This window comes from Hetaerina americana, unplaced genomic scaffold (assembly GCF_022747635.1).
Source record: "Hetaerina americana unplaced genomic scaffold, ioHetAmer1.1.p SCAF_7, whole genome shotgun sequence".
Classification (NCBI taxonomy): domain Eukaryota; kingdom Metazoa; phylum Arthropoda; class Insecta; order Odonata; family Calopterygidae; genus Hetaerina; species Hetaerina americana.
The window spans coordinates 78,157,055-78,171,951 of NW_027287316.1; the positions used below are offsets into that span (position 1 = coordinate 78,157,055).

Here is a 14,897-nt window from a genome sequence, read left to right on the forward strand (position 1 = left end):
TTACACGCATTCCTATTTTCACTGCCTACAATCATGAGATGTAGATTAAATCAATTATATGACCTTTGATTGCTGAAGGATCAAAAATAAAAGATTGGACATGTAACACCCTTTTGGAAGTACGAAGGCATCATCATAGATACAGAAAGATGGATCACAAAAGTTATCGTAAAAATAATCGCGAAAGTTATCGCGAGATTTTCCAAAAGGTATCATTATCTACAAAAAACACAGACCTAATAGACTTGATGGAGGAGCATTCATATTCAGTTATTTCAAGGATTATAATCATAGAAGCTTATGAATATGACCATTCTATAGATCCCCTGGCTCTAAAATAGTTGTTCTCTCAAAGTTCAATGACCAAACATTTACACCACTCAACACAGTATACGTAGTTGCCAACGATTTAAATCTCCCGAAAATAATTGTGACAATTTTGGCGTTGAAAAAATTGCAATTCATGTAAATAATTCTGTCAATTCTCGTCATATTCCGTCTTAAAATACTGACACGAGGTAACAGCATAATAGGCATATTATCGGCTGATACCCCAGAGATTATTACAAATGTGGATATAACTGAGGACATTAGCCATCACGAAGCTGTAATCGTAGAAATAAAAACTAAGCTAAAAAAATTTGTTGTCTCAGGCGTAACTTTGTGGAATTTGCATAACATATTGAAATGTAATGAAATAATTGACTTTGTAATTCCACACACTTTATTTAAAACCACACGACCCAGGTTTCGACGTTGAACGTCATCATCAGGTCAACATCAACGTCGAAACCTGGGTCGTGTGGTTTTAAATAAAGTGTGTGGAATTACAAAGTCAATTATTTCATTACATTTCAAAAACTAAGCTAGTTAAATTAATTAAGCAAAAACCGAAAGTATATCTATTCAATAAAGGGAATTTTAATGCGGTGCTAGATCACCAGCCTTGTATGCACCATAGCAATCATATTACCTCTACGCAAATATTATTTGTTTGACCGTGCACTCGAAAAATTTTAATCACACAAGAGAAAGTACTTTCATGCAACAATATTAAAAAACAGGATGCGTACATTCAAATCGTGCTGTAGAATTGTCAAAAATATTGGTCTATTAAATAAAAAGAATAGCATGAAGGCAATCGTATGTCAATACAGGCGGTCTGTTTTCGCCATCAATGTTTATCCTTAAATTATTTGGAGAAAACTCTCCGAGGTGAATCTCCCACAGTGAAGCTATGATCATCACAGTATAATAGCAACAAGCGACCATTTACCTTGTTGGCTTTTAGACGACATTAGGAGTAATGGAGAAAGCGCATCGGTTTGCGAATTGAGTCAAGGGACCCCAGGAGAGATATAGAGATGGAGTTTTCGAATTCGATAACACTTCCTAGATTTTTCCGGTCCCAATGCTTCCCAATGAATAATTTCCAGGTTTTGACAAGAAGTTCTCCAGCTAACCTATGAATAGACGTAGAGAATGGCGTAGAAAAGGGAATATGGAGGTGTAAGGACATTAGGATTACGACGGGAGGGGACGGAGAAAGTAATACGGAATGAGCGATTCAAAGGACAAAATCCCGAAGAGGAGGTTGGCACGGGGACTTGAACTAACTGATCGAAAGAGGCCGAGGGCCGGCCGCACCACGGGCGCCGGCGGGAGGTGGCGCATCCACCTCTGGGTTCGTTAACCTCCACGATTGCCCCCTTACCTCCCTCTCATTTTCCACCACGCCCTCGCACCCACCCACCCCCTCCCTCCCTCACCCCCCTTATTCCAACCCGGACAAGAGAGCAACAGCGTCGTTAAGAGCGTGGTATGTGCTTTTGATACCGTTATGCATGTATTTTGAATACGTTTAAATGTTGTCAACTTGACTCTTTGCATCGCTCTCTTGCTGCTTCCCAACCATAATAATTGCGCCAAAGGGCGTGTTTAACCGCGGACGTCGATCGTTTCGCTAAGACATCCAATCATTGCATTCCTGCCTCGTTCACATTGCTAGAATCTCACGGGTATTGATTTACGGTCACGCACTCACAGACGCACATTGTAGGTGTACATTGAGGCATCATCACTGCATTCAACTTACGACGACTTCAAACGATCTGGTGGTAAATCGCGCAATTGTAAGAAACGGATTATTGAACGCTCTTCTTGTACTCCAAACGACGCCATTATTATTAATAAAAACAGTTCGAACTCTTGCGGTACTATACAAACCATGCACACCATACGGTGCTGCCATCTTTGCATTGCATTCATAAAGAGTCGGGGTGTTTTATGCTCTCAGCTAAATCTTTTCTTCTGCTTCCAGTCCTGAGAAAAAATTGGGAGACGCTGAATAACGTATCATTTAGGTTTTCTTCATTTCATTCTATTTCATTATTTTGTTGGCGTAAGCTAAGGTTTATACGCTATGCTCAAACTTAATGCCTGATTTATGAATATTTCTAAGTTGCTAATATTTCTTAATATCTAAGATTTCTAAGATTACTCTGTTCAAAGAACATAAGATTGCAAACAAGGAAGCTGTTTGTCAAAACGTTCGCGTGGAACATAACACTCTACGGATCGGAGACATGCAATATATTGGAAAAGTTGACCAACGAAGAATAGAAGCACTTGAAACATGGTACTGGAGGAGAATGCTGAAGATTGAATGGTCAGTCAAAGTGGGGAACGATGAAGTATATAGAAGAGCAGAAGAGGAAAGGACCATATGGAGAGCACTACGGCAAAGTGGAACTAGATGGATTGGAAATAACTTGAGGCGCAATGGAATGATTTTGAATATAATAGAAGGAAAAATTGAAGGAAAGATCCCGCGAGGAAGGCCAAGAGACAAGCACATAGGGCAAATAAAGAAGAACGTAAAACAGGGAACCGATCAGAGGGCGAGGGAACTGACACTAATTAGGGAAGAATGCAGTAAGCCAATCCTAGGATTGAAATACTGATGACGATGATGATGTGTCTTGCCAGACAGCCAAGAAATGCATCCGTGGTTAGTTTTTAATGTCCATCCAAAATCTGTATCAAATGGCATTCCAACATAATAATAAAATATCTTGCTAATATTGAAATAAAGATCGTATTGGCTCTGCAACCTCATTTTGTGTTTTGGTGCACAGAAGAATTGATGTAAAATGTAGTATTTATGTCTATGTTTAAACAATTTCTTCATGTAGTAATAATGGTTCAAGAATTGGGGAGTTAAATTCTCCCGCCAACGCATCCCACTCGCCAGCCACTCCAACGAGGACCAGTATACGTAGATATGCAGGTATTACTGATTTTAAAATGGGCGTATTTATGAAAAGCACTTCGGAACGGTCTCCGCGGTGAGGGGTCGGGGGCGAGGGGGAGATGGGGGAGAGGAGGGCATGGAGGATGGCGCTCACCTAGGTCTATCCCCGCCTCCCCGCCCGCCGCGGCGAGGAGAGGCCCCGTCGGGAGGAGGTATTGGGGGGGGGGGCGGAGAAGAGTCGAGGGTTATGGAACTCCCGTGTGCTGGTGGTCAGTGACCCGTGCGATGGGAGAGGGGCGGACATTTTCCCCGGCACTGAGTAGAGAGGGAGGGGAAAGGAAATGGGTGGGGGCAGGGGGTTGAGTTGATGGATGGATTGCAGTGGAAGCATCCCAAGGTGGTGGAAGGAGTGAGGGGGAGGGGGATGAGATTGGAGGGGGGGTTGAACGATAGGCAGTCGAGGGTAGGCCGTGGAAACAACGTTTGCGGTCTTGGTATGTCTTTTCGACACTGTCGCAGGAGTATTGGGCGTCAGCATCTGGCGGCGACACCGGATTCTGTCGACTTAAACTACAAACGCGAGTGACCGTGTCATTTACCAATGTTCATAGCCTAATAAAAACAGTCCCAGTTCCTTCTTTTCCCAGAGGAAGGTGGTTTGCCCACCGATAATGTAGAATACGTGTGAGTGTCATTTATATTTATTTCTTCGTATTTTTGTTGGCCAGCGATATCTCGCTCTTTCGTTTAATTACATATATATATATATATATATATATATATATATATATATATATATATATATATATATATATATATATATGTATATATGTATATATATACATATATATATATATATATATATATATATATATATAAATGTATATATATATATATACTCATATATACAGAAACATATATAAGGAAGAATCTTCTGGCTATGCGTGCCACGAAACGCACTGTTCTTTTCCTGTATGATGTTGTATGAATTCTAACCACTGGCCTTTCCTCTTGTGTATTGTCTATTTCTCCTTTGGTGGGTGAAACAGCCCCCTGACGCCATCTCTTGGCTAAAGAATCGGGGCGCTTGTGACATATAAGACCCACGGATCTCAGGGTAAATTACATATCCTCGATAGCTCAAGTGGTTAAGAGCATCCGCCCGGCAAGTGGAAAGATCCGGTGTTCGAGTCCCGGTTGAGGAAATATTTTTACTCTTGTGATCCGTTCGATTCCGCCTTCCCCACCTCTATTGTGTTGGTCCTTTATACGTGTTCCTATCCCTTTTCCTTATACATGTTTCTGTATATATGAGTATTTATTCGCCGTTTGGCGGGATTTCGTGTTTGAATGTATATATATATATATATATATATATATATATATATATATATATATATATATATATATATATATATATATGCATGTAAGTTGACAGGGTTTTTGCATGACTGTATTCACCACTGTGGATGTAGGTTTGCATGGATGTGTTGATTTTGCATGTAGTTTTGCTCTCTTTTACGGGTGGTGACCTAACACCCCCCGCCACACGTCCTTGCGGTGGCTTTTGGGGTTGTTATGTAGGTGTAGATATAGAAATTGATGTCTATCACGACACTTGAAAACGAATTTAGATGAATGGAAAACAGTGTGGGAATATTTAAGAGACAAATTTTCAAGACGTGTTATTTTTTTCGTTTGTCCTTCGATGCATCAGAAATTCAGGAATCCTGAAATTTGTAATTTATGAATTTAATAAAATCAGAAAAAAACACGTCCTTACATCAAAAAATTTAATGGAAACTAAGCCTTTCATGGGGAGCACATATGCGGATCCGCTTTCAAGAAATTAGGCTTCATTAAACGGGTGGTTGGGAAATGTAATGAGAAAGTTAAAGAGAGGTGTTATTTTGCTCTAGTTAGACCTCATTTGGAATATACAGAAGTATTTGGGATTCTTTGGAGTTGTGTTGCTAAAATAATTAGATAAAGTTCAGCAAAAATCCGCCACATTTGTTAATAATTGTTATAAGAAGAAGACGAGTGTTACAGGGCTTTTAGGGGAATTAGGCTGGGAGCCATTTGATATACGAAAAAGAGAACCAGCGAGACTTAGACTTTTAGGAAGGTTCAGAACAAACGAGTTTAACGATTACAACTAAAGGAATTATTATGGTCCCACACTATGAAGGTGACCACAAAGATAAGATACATCTACATCTACATCTACATAATACCCCGCAAGCCGCCGCAAGGGCGTGTGGCGGGGGGTGTTAGGTCACCAACCGTAAAAAAGAAAAATACCACATGCAAAAAAAAAACAACACGGAAAATTACACCCACAGCAGCGCACACACTCATGCAAAAATCCCTTCATCCAATACTCATGCAAACACATACCGCAAAACAACTAAAAAACTGCACCCCATGATGCAGCACGAAAGCAATCCTACAACACGGAAGCCAGGACACAACAAGCAAGAAATTGAAACATCACTACCATATGAAAATGCACCACGAAACACTCTACCCCCAAAGAGTCTCTAAATGGCAGGGAATGGGACCCAACGTTGCAGGTAGCAGGAATTTGCCCCCGCGGAGAGGGATGAGGGACTGAAAGGGAAACTTAAAAACAGATGAACAGAACATCAATGAAGTCATTCGGAAAGAATGGGTTATTATAGCAAAACACATAAGGTTAGTGGAAGAGCATGCATTTAAATACAACTAATTATTTTTTAGACGCTGAGGGTGGCAAGTGGAATTTTTGCTATCTATAACCCTGCAGTTGCTATCCCGTATTGTCCGTGGGAAGAAGGAGTCCTTGAGTCGGCTAGTTCTGGCATCTATTTCCCGAATTTTATATGCATGATCCAAGCGACTAATGTATGTAGGAGTACGAATAATTTGCGAGACCTCGGTGCTGAAACATGCGGATCTAAATTTATTTAATAATTTCAATCTTGCATTGAATCGTCTCTCAGCCAATGATTCCCACCCCAAATCCATGAGCATTTCGGTGACGCTTTGCGTTTTATCGTAGGAATTTTTTACAAAACGGGCTGCCCGGCGTTGAACCTTCTCAATTTCCCGAATGAGACCTTTTTCACTCGGATCCCACACGCTGCATGCGTATTCTAAATGAGGCCTTACAAGAGCGTGGTAACAACGTTCCTTGACCTTCGAGTCACTTTTGCCGACAATGCGTCTAATTAATCCCATACGGGTAATATAAGGGAGATAGATTCCAATACAGATAGATACAAATACTCCTATCCTTGGACAATAAGGAATCATAATAGTAAGAAGCCAAAGTCAATATTGAAAGATTAAAGACATTTAATTTACAAGTAAGAACAGATTAAACGTTGAGTTAAAATTTGGTGCATTCGTTAGTTCATACTCGTATATATGTACAAGTCGTAATTAGTTAAAATGTTTATTTGTACGTGTGTAAGTTAAAGTGGGCTTTGCATGAATATATACGTCTCTGTGGGTGCGTATTGGCATGCATTTGTTAATTTTGCATGTGGTTTCATTCTCTTTCACGGGTGGTGACCTAACACCCCCCGCCATGCACCCTTGCGGTGGCTTGCGAGGAACTATGTAAATGTAGATGTAGATATGAACGGACAGAAAGTACCGTCCAATTATTTGCAATCCTGGACGGGGGGAGCACAGGGCATACGCAGATAACATGTAAGACACAAATTACTAATTCAATAAAGATCTTGTAAGTGTAATGCTGGTTTAAAAGTAATAACTATAGCACTGGTAGGAAAGCAGTGGAAAGATAAGGACAAATTACGGAAAATGTGGAAATCTTTCTCTTTCCCTCAGACAATTCGCAATCAGAAGGAACCAAAAAGTATGAGCGACAGTTGGAACCACCCAAAAAAAAAAAATGCTACCTGAAACTCACCAATTATCCTGATGACTGGTGATCTTACGCCACCCGACTCTCGTCCTTGTGCCGGCTGGCAGTGTATGATGGATGTAACAGCAGATGCCGTAAGGTGACGGGTGCGGAAATTTGGCCAACTTTTGAGGGCATACGTTGCCTTGTATCCTCTAAGGCGTGTAATATAATGATATTCAGCGACCAAGTTCCCTTGCCTTAAATAATAACCACGCATCTTATAAAAATGTTCACGAACATTTTCTTAATATACTCACCCAACGTCCCCGTCGTCAATGTCCGCCTTTTTGTGAAAGCTTCTTTGATAAAAGCGCAATTCATCTCCTTATGACCCCGCTACTCAGAACATCTTGGCCCACAGCGCTTCCGAAATGGGTAAACTGTTTCACCTGCTCAAGTTTATGTGTTCCTATTTTAATACCCAACTTAGCTTTCCTCCTTCTACTGCATAACCTTTGTTTTGTTCACGTTGATATTCATTCCATACCTAACACACTGATTTTCTAATGCAAACACAGCGTTGACTAAATACTCACCTCTTATATTGAACCATTATACTTTTAAACTAGCATCAGGGTGCAACAACAAAACCAACCGGTTTTAACTTTGAAATGACAAAAGCATAATAAATAGTTGGGTTCTTTACAGAACAAGTTTTGATTAGTTCTTATTCTATTGATAGAAATGAGCTCTTACGGCTAGTAATATATAATAAATGTGAAACTCCAATAGCCGTAAACAGTTTACCTTTCTAAACAAAGTAAAAATGAAATTATTTGACTAGCGCCACAAGTCAAGAAGGGGTAAAAGGTAAAAAAAAGGGAGGGGATAAGAAAGGTGAATACGAATACGCGTATTTTGGCCACAAAGTAGCCCTCTTCAGCGTACTGAAGGGTAATCGTCACTACAACACAAGTCGAAGTGAGATTTTTTAAAATTTAATTTTATTTTTTTTAAGCTCACTTCGACTTGTGTTGTAGTGACGATTACCCTTCAGTACGCTGAAGAGGGCTACTTTGTGGCCGAAATACGCGTATTCGTATTCACATTTCTTATCCCCTCCTTTTTTTTACCTTTTACCCCTTCTTGACTTGTGGCGCTAGCCAAATAACTTCATTTTTACTTTGTTTAGAAAGGTAAACTGTTTACGGCTGTTGGAGTTTCACATTTATTGTATAGTTCTTATTCATTACTTAATTTTTTTGAACCTTGACTGTTATCACTGACTCAATCTCTTCAACGATCGCCTCTGTACAACGACGAAATGAGCTTGAGACCTTATCGAAGGGCGTGAAGACAGAATAACGGGCAGAGATGATCTCAATGCACCGTTACAAGGGCCCTACCGTCTTCCAACTCACCTTTCTTATAACTATGAAGATTCATTCATTATCTCCCTCTTGATTGGTTCATGCAATCCGACCAGGTGAGTGAGTGAGATGTGGGTTTCCCGATTAGGGTCTAATTAGGTACGGCGGTTCCCTTTCGGTAGAAGTGCAGTTCATTTAAACGTAACTCAGATCAGATTACCCTTAAACATTTCTTGATTGTGTGCAAACCACCAAGAGTGCACTATACCGTTGCTTAGATGCGAGACTGAAGCACCACAGAGCCTTTGGTCACTTTCTTTAACATTACTCGTATATACATTCCAATTAATAATAATAATTTAGGGTAATTTATTGTTTCAACTGTTTAGGGTTCCTTATTTTTAACCCCCCAATACAATTTCGTTAATGTTTTACAAAAGACAAAATATGAGTTACATAGTTCCATTCCTTTCCTTCGTTCTCCCCGTTCCCACTTTATCTTCTGTTGATAAATCTATCGAATATTTTCCTAATCGGTTCCTCGTGCAGATATCTCCCAATTTGTTGGACGTTATGCAAATATCCAAGGATAGCTTCCAGTTCGGGTCTTTCCTCGGCATAAATTGGGACTAAATAAAGGACTCTGTCTGTGTATTGCCGTGTCCTTCTCCTCCATCATGCATTCACACTTCCCCTCCTTTTTTCCTTACTTTCTTGAGGCATGATCTAAACTCTCCTCATCCTGTTGAAATTTGCGTAATTTCTTTGGAAGTTTTACAGTTAATCTTCATTCTCTCCTTCATGTTAGGCACGGTCCGATTGTTTTCCCCTTTCCTAATGCTTCCCATTCCCATTTATCCAGGAAATACGCTTTTATAACCTTCCAGTTTCTGCCCCATTTCTCAGTTGGAGATAAAGAATGTTGGAGACAAAGGCAACGTATTTCAACTACGGGATTCTTTGTTATTTGTTGTTTTCAAGGTTCTCCTTCATCTCTCGTCTATGTGTGTGTGTGGGGGGGGGAGAGAGAGGGGGGCAGGACACAAAGAGAGAGAGGCGAGACCCCCTTCTTACTTTTCAATTCTGCATGACCTGTCTCGTTATAGTGTGGAGGCCTGTCGTAGAAATGATTGCGGTTCATTTTTATTCTCTTTTTTCGCATAGGAAATAATTAAATTATTTGGTGAATTAACCCTCGTTTTGAATTGAGTCTTCCTCCAGCATGCATCGAAATTTTCCCCCTTATTTAATACATTTTTACTAAATATTTTACCCTTTCCCCTTCCTCTCCCAGATCCTCCCTTATCACTGGCCCTTCCCACTTGGTGCTTGCACCCCCTGCCACGCACCTTTTTGGGGATCGCGGGGTCTTTCTGTCGATGTCGATTACTATCCCCTTCGTATTTAAATCGAAATTTCTCATTCTAATTAACACACACATCCACTCCGTCCAACAGCTAATTAGCGCTCAACTCAATTATGTGCGTTATAATTTTAAATAAATATATATGATTAATAATTACTTAAAGTTTCCCACACTGACCTTGCGTCTGTCTTTTATGTGCGTTTTTATCCGTTTAACCTACATGCACATAATATTCCCTTAATATTCCGGAGAAAGGGGTGTCTGACTGCCTCTTTTAGTGAAAACATTTAGACAATTGTGCACTCTTGCCTCAAAGTTCTTTTTCATATAAAGCACCTGCAAATAAATTCACATGAAAATACGAACTCTTGAGTAAAATGGAAATCAAACTTCTTTTTAATTTGATTGCTCTTTTTCAATTTGTATATCAGTCATTAGTGATTAGAGATTCAAAGAAAAATAATTAAATTACGTATATCCATACTATATGTTTATCGACTTTTGGCGGGATTTCTTTTTGAATTTTTGACAAAGATATTCAATTGCATACATCAATACCAATCGAACTGCCAATTAAACAAAAGGTAAGCGAAATTAGAATAGGGGACTGTTACCTCATCAATTCATTGTAATCAGATCTTATTTTATATCATACTAGTTACACCTAAGTGTCAGTGTTCATCGGTAAATATTTCAAAATCCAACAAATAAACAATCCCGTTGACGAGCAATCTTGAAGGAGGAACAGAAAAGAATTTATCAGCTTAAAAAAAAATTAGACGTCAGAGCGTGTATAATCAATGACAGCGAATTCCAAGGAATGACGTGGCAGGAGACTGATTTTTCCCCGATCATCTATTGTGTTCGCGGGGAGCAATAAGTTAGAAGTTATTCATTCTCTCGGCATTCTCGGGATTTATAGTCGGACGTTAAAATCGTTAATCTTCGGGAACGATAAAAATTTAGCATATCGGGAGCTCCATACTTCAGCGTCCACGGCAATAAAATAGTAATGAATCGCTTGGCTTCGGTCTGCTAGGGAAGACGACCAGGAAATGACATCGTAGTTGTTTTTAGCTTGAATTCCAAGACTGAAGACTGACTTGAGATTCCTTTCCTTAAGTGTTCAGTTTATTCATAATGGCGGTCACAAAGACGCCATCAGCGTGCAATATGCGATACCCTGGCTTCGAGAAAATAAGATCATGGCGCCAAAGAATGTCCAATCTTGAATGTAATCTTGTCGCAGCCAATTCGAATTGCAATTACAGCAGTTTGAAATTAAAGAGTATCTTATTACACCCGTTATTGACGAAGGGAATAGTAAGTGGTTTTGCAGTGGACTAGGTTCTTCTGCGTTACGTTCTGTTACATCGGCTGGGGTGGTCACAATTCAATTGGATTCCCATTCCCTACGGGAGAAAATTATTCCCCGAAAGCAGCCAATGATGCCTAACTAATATATGCAATCGATTTAATTCATAATTACGGAAATTTATTTTGACGTAAAATGAATATTATTCATAAATTAAGTTATCTGCCCGTCAATACGTAATACGCGCGATAAATACGCGAGCTGGAGCAATCTGGCGGCCATTTTGAGAAAAATTGCGAAAACACAATTTAAATCTCCATGGAATATGCAGCCTTGCATTAAAATATGATGATGCTTGCATTAAATCAATCATAGGATTGAATTACTGATGATGACACCTAAGACACAAAGTGCTGGTTACTTCAAGCACAAGAAATACAGGCAAAGAACTGAATTTGTGCAACGAGGGGGCTTCATGGCTAAATATACTAAATCATATTTCATTGCACAGCATTCCGTTTAAAATAAATCTATTAGAGAAGAATATTTATGGCATCGTACTTAATTTCGTATTTCTATAAATTGAAGGTTTTTAAGGCGCCCCAATAATAGAATAATTCCAAAGTTAAAAGTAACATTTTCCTTTTTAATATCGTTGCGGCGTGAGAAATATTTTTCTCCCGAGTTACCGTATCGCGGCAACGGCAGGTAATTCCGGAAAATCAGGCCGGCCTTAGATCTCTGTGAACTACGTGGTGATGCTATTTGTTGCAGTTACATTGTCGCTTTAACTTCCGTGTGAAGGTGGTCGACTATCTTAATGAATGGAGCAATCTGCCTTAATTAAACGCAGGAAGACACGCAAAATCGAGTTCCTGGAAGGTAATTGCTTCTTTTGGAAGAAAAGCCTCCCTCGCAAAATATGATGGGCCGAGCATGGAATTAAGTGAAACGATGAAAGAAAATGTGGCGTCGGTGGTGTAATGGTGAGCATAGTTGCCTTCCAAGCAGTTGATCCGGGTTCGATTCCCGGCCGACGCATGTTTTTTTTGCGAGATTATTTTAGTTTTCACGCTGTTCTCCGTATAGCATTGGCTTCCTCTACTGCTACCTCTTCTCTGCGTCTTCCTAGCCTACGCGTGGTCCATCATTAAATATTATTATAAACCCAATTAAATATTATCACGCAAGTTTTATTCCCGCCAGAGACTCGATTTTCGAAAGGACTTTCATTTGTAAACGTCATATGAATTTCGAAAATATTCGCTCCTGACGAATTAAAAGTGTGTGGGCTGTACACCTAAGCGAGAAATACTTTTGTGCATATTAGACAAGAAGGGGTACTTAAAAATGGACTTATATACACATACTCAGATAAATAAGTAGATTTGAGCAAAGGTTGTTTGTCGGAGAAAAATAAAATAACCACAATTTTCATCCCGAGGACCTGCTCTAGTACTAAGCCCATTGGTGTGTCGAATTAATACATCAATAGGATGTGCATAGTCCATACAATAAATACGCAAACTGATGCAATATGGCGGCCGTGGCGCGGACTATACTAGCGGTGCTAGTTGCCTGAGATCCAATGAGCCGTCTGTACTTGGCGGATCGTCGAGCTGTGCGTATGGTGTCAGTTATGTTAGTTCCTGTTGTCCTGGTGTTTACTGTTTGTCGAAAATCGAAATTGACGAAATCACGGAGCAAAGAATCAAAATCAAATTTTGGGTGAAGTGCGGTAAAAGTTATCAAGAAATTACTGAAATTTCAACAGCTGTTTACGGTGATAGTGCTCTGAAGAAAACATCCGTTTTTAGGTGGATTAATATTGTATACGAGGTTTTGGGTCGGCATATAAACTAACCATCACTGAATTTCTTAGCCTCACCAAACAAGACATTTCACGCCACCACAATAAACTGTTCTTCAATTTTGTATAAATTCTACCCCTCTTCACTCCGATCTGCATACTCATTCTCTCTCTATCTCTCTATTTCTTTCTCTCCCTCCCTACCTCGTTTATCCAACGTCATCTACCACCCTCTTTAACAGTTCATCGCTGATCAAAACGCACTGAATTCGTCTTCCTTACAATCCTCTACAATTCCTCTCTACAATCACATCTCAAAAGCCTCTATCTACACTTCCCCTGAACCTTATTCACCAAGTTTCCAAACCATATGAACCATAACCTTAATGTCAAAGTTCACCCTAACATACAGGGTTCGTCCGGAAAATAAGTGTACTGACTCCTGGGCTGGGCGCGCCGCTCCAGGCGCGCCCAGCACCGCTCTGACGGGCTGCGATTGGAGGGGGGCATGTTGGCAAGCGACGCTGAAAAAGGCAGTCGGCTCTGAGCTGTGGTGTAGTGAGGAGCTCTGTTAACGCGAACCTCCACGCTTCGACCCACGTCACGGAACGCGATGCTGAAGTTTTTGGAGCAGCGTTATTCCATCAAATTTGCGGTAAAGCTTGGGAAATCGTCTACCGAAACTGTCGGTATGATTAACCAGGCTTACGGGGAGTCAGCCATGTCCAGAAACATGATCTTTCGGTGGCACAAGATGTTCGTGGAGGGCAGAGAAGAGGTCGACGACGAGTCTTCGAGAGGTTCCCGATGATGCCTTCGCGGGAGCGTTCCAGGAATGGGAACGCCGCTGGAACAAGTGTATCGACTCACAAGGGTCCTATTTTGAGGAATATTAGCTTAAGATATGTAAAAGTGTAATAATATTTTTTTCCTGAGCTCAGTACACTTATTTTCCGGATGAACCCTGTAATCTTAAAATTCTAAATCAAGTTCTTAATCACCAAATTCTTCTCCTTGTGAAAGTTTCTTTGCATAGCGCAATTTTTTCATCAATATTTCTACTAGCTTCACCCTTTTAGGCCAATAAAAGTCCTACATTGACGGAAATTAGCCTTCCTATTTCACGGAAAACCTCATATTCTTTGTTTTGTTTACACTGGTTGTCAACGCACAACTATTACAATGATTTTTAATGTATATAGCTATGTCATATTCGTGGCAAATAGTAATGCACTATTTCACAGTTAACATATTATTATTCGCCTTCCACAGCATTACGCCTGATTCCACGAAAACATTGCATAGCAATGACTGTGAGTCATTGGCTGATTGGATAAGTAAACATGGATCAAGCGAAAATCTAACTGACTTGCGAAATTCCCACCTAGTTTCAATATTTGCCTCCAGTCATTCCCATGCCTCCCTTCGCATATCCTCCGCGTACATATTGAAAAATCATGGGCAATTATGGAGAGCTCACTGCCTTAAAATGTCCATCTTGATTATCCTTCGCAGCTGAAAAGTCTGAGCCCGGACAAGTCCACTTACCCTCCAGTCTACCGGTAAAGCAATTTTTTACATTTTGTTGACAAAACACTTCACCCCGAGCAGCTTCTTGATAATGATTGCGTCGCAACCAGTTAAGGTGTACCTATCATTAAAAAAATTTAAAAAATTACCAAGCTATTTTATTTACTATGGAAAGTCTAAATTCTACCAAGTCCATTTCCCTAAGGTTCTTTTTATTATCGGTAGGTGGTCCAATCAAACCAATTGTCAGGTTGAATACTTCGTTTAATTTCATAAAGGACAAAGGATATTGTCGAAGGTCGGTTGGATGGGGAGGACTACAGAGGAAAGATCTGGATGAGACGCATGGCAAACACATGTGTAACGAGAGAAGTGAAAGAAAACGATTTCGAAG

General features: G+C 40.1%; 1 non-coding gene across 1 annotated transcript; it reads left to right on the plus strand.

The window, feature by feature from the left end:
• The first annotated feature begins 12,132 nt into the window (after positions 1 to 12,132).
• Positions 12,133 to 12,204, plus strand: TRNAG-UCC (transfer RNA glycine (anticodon UCC)). Its single transcript has one exon. It is a non-coding gene; the product is annotated as a tRNA-Gly (tRNA).
• Positions 12,205 to 14,897: the final 2,693 nt, after the last annotated feature.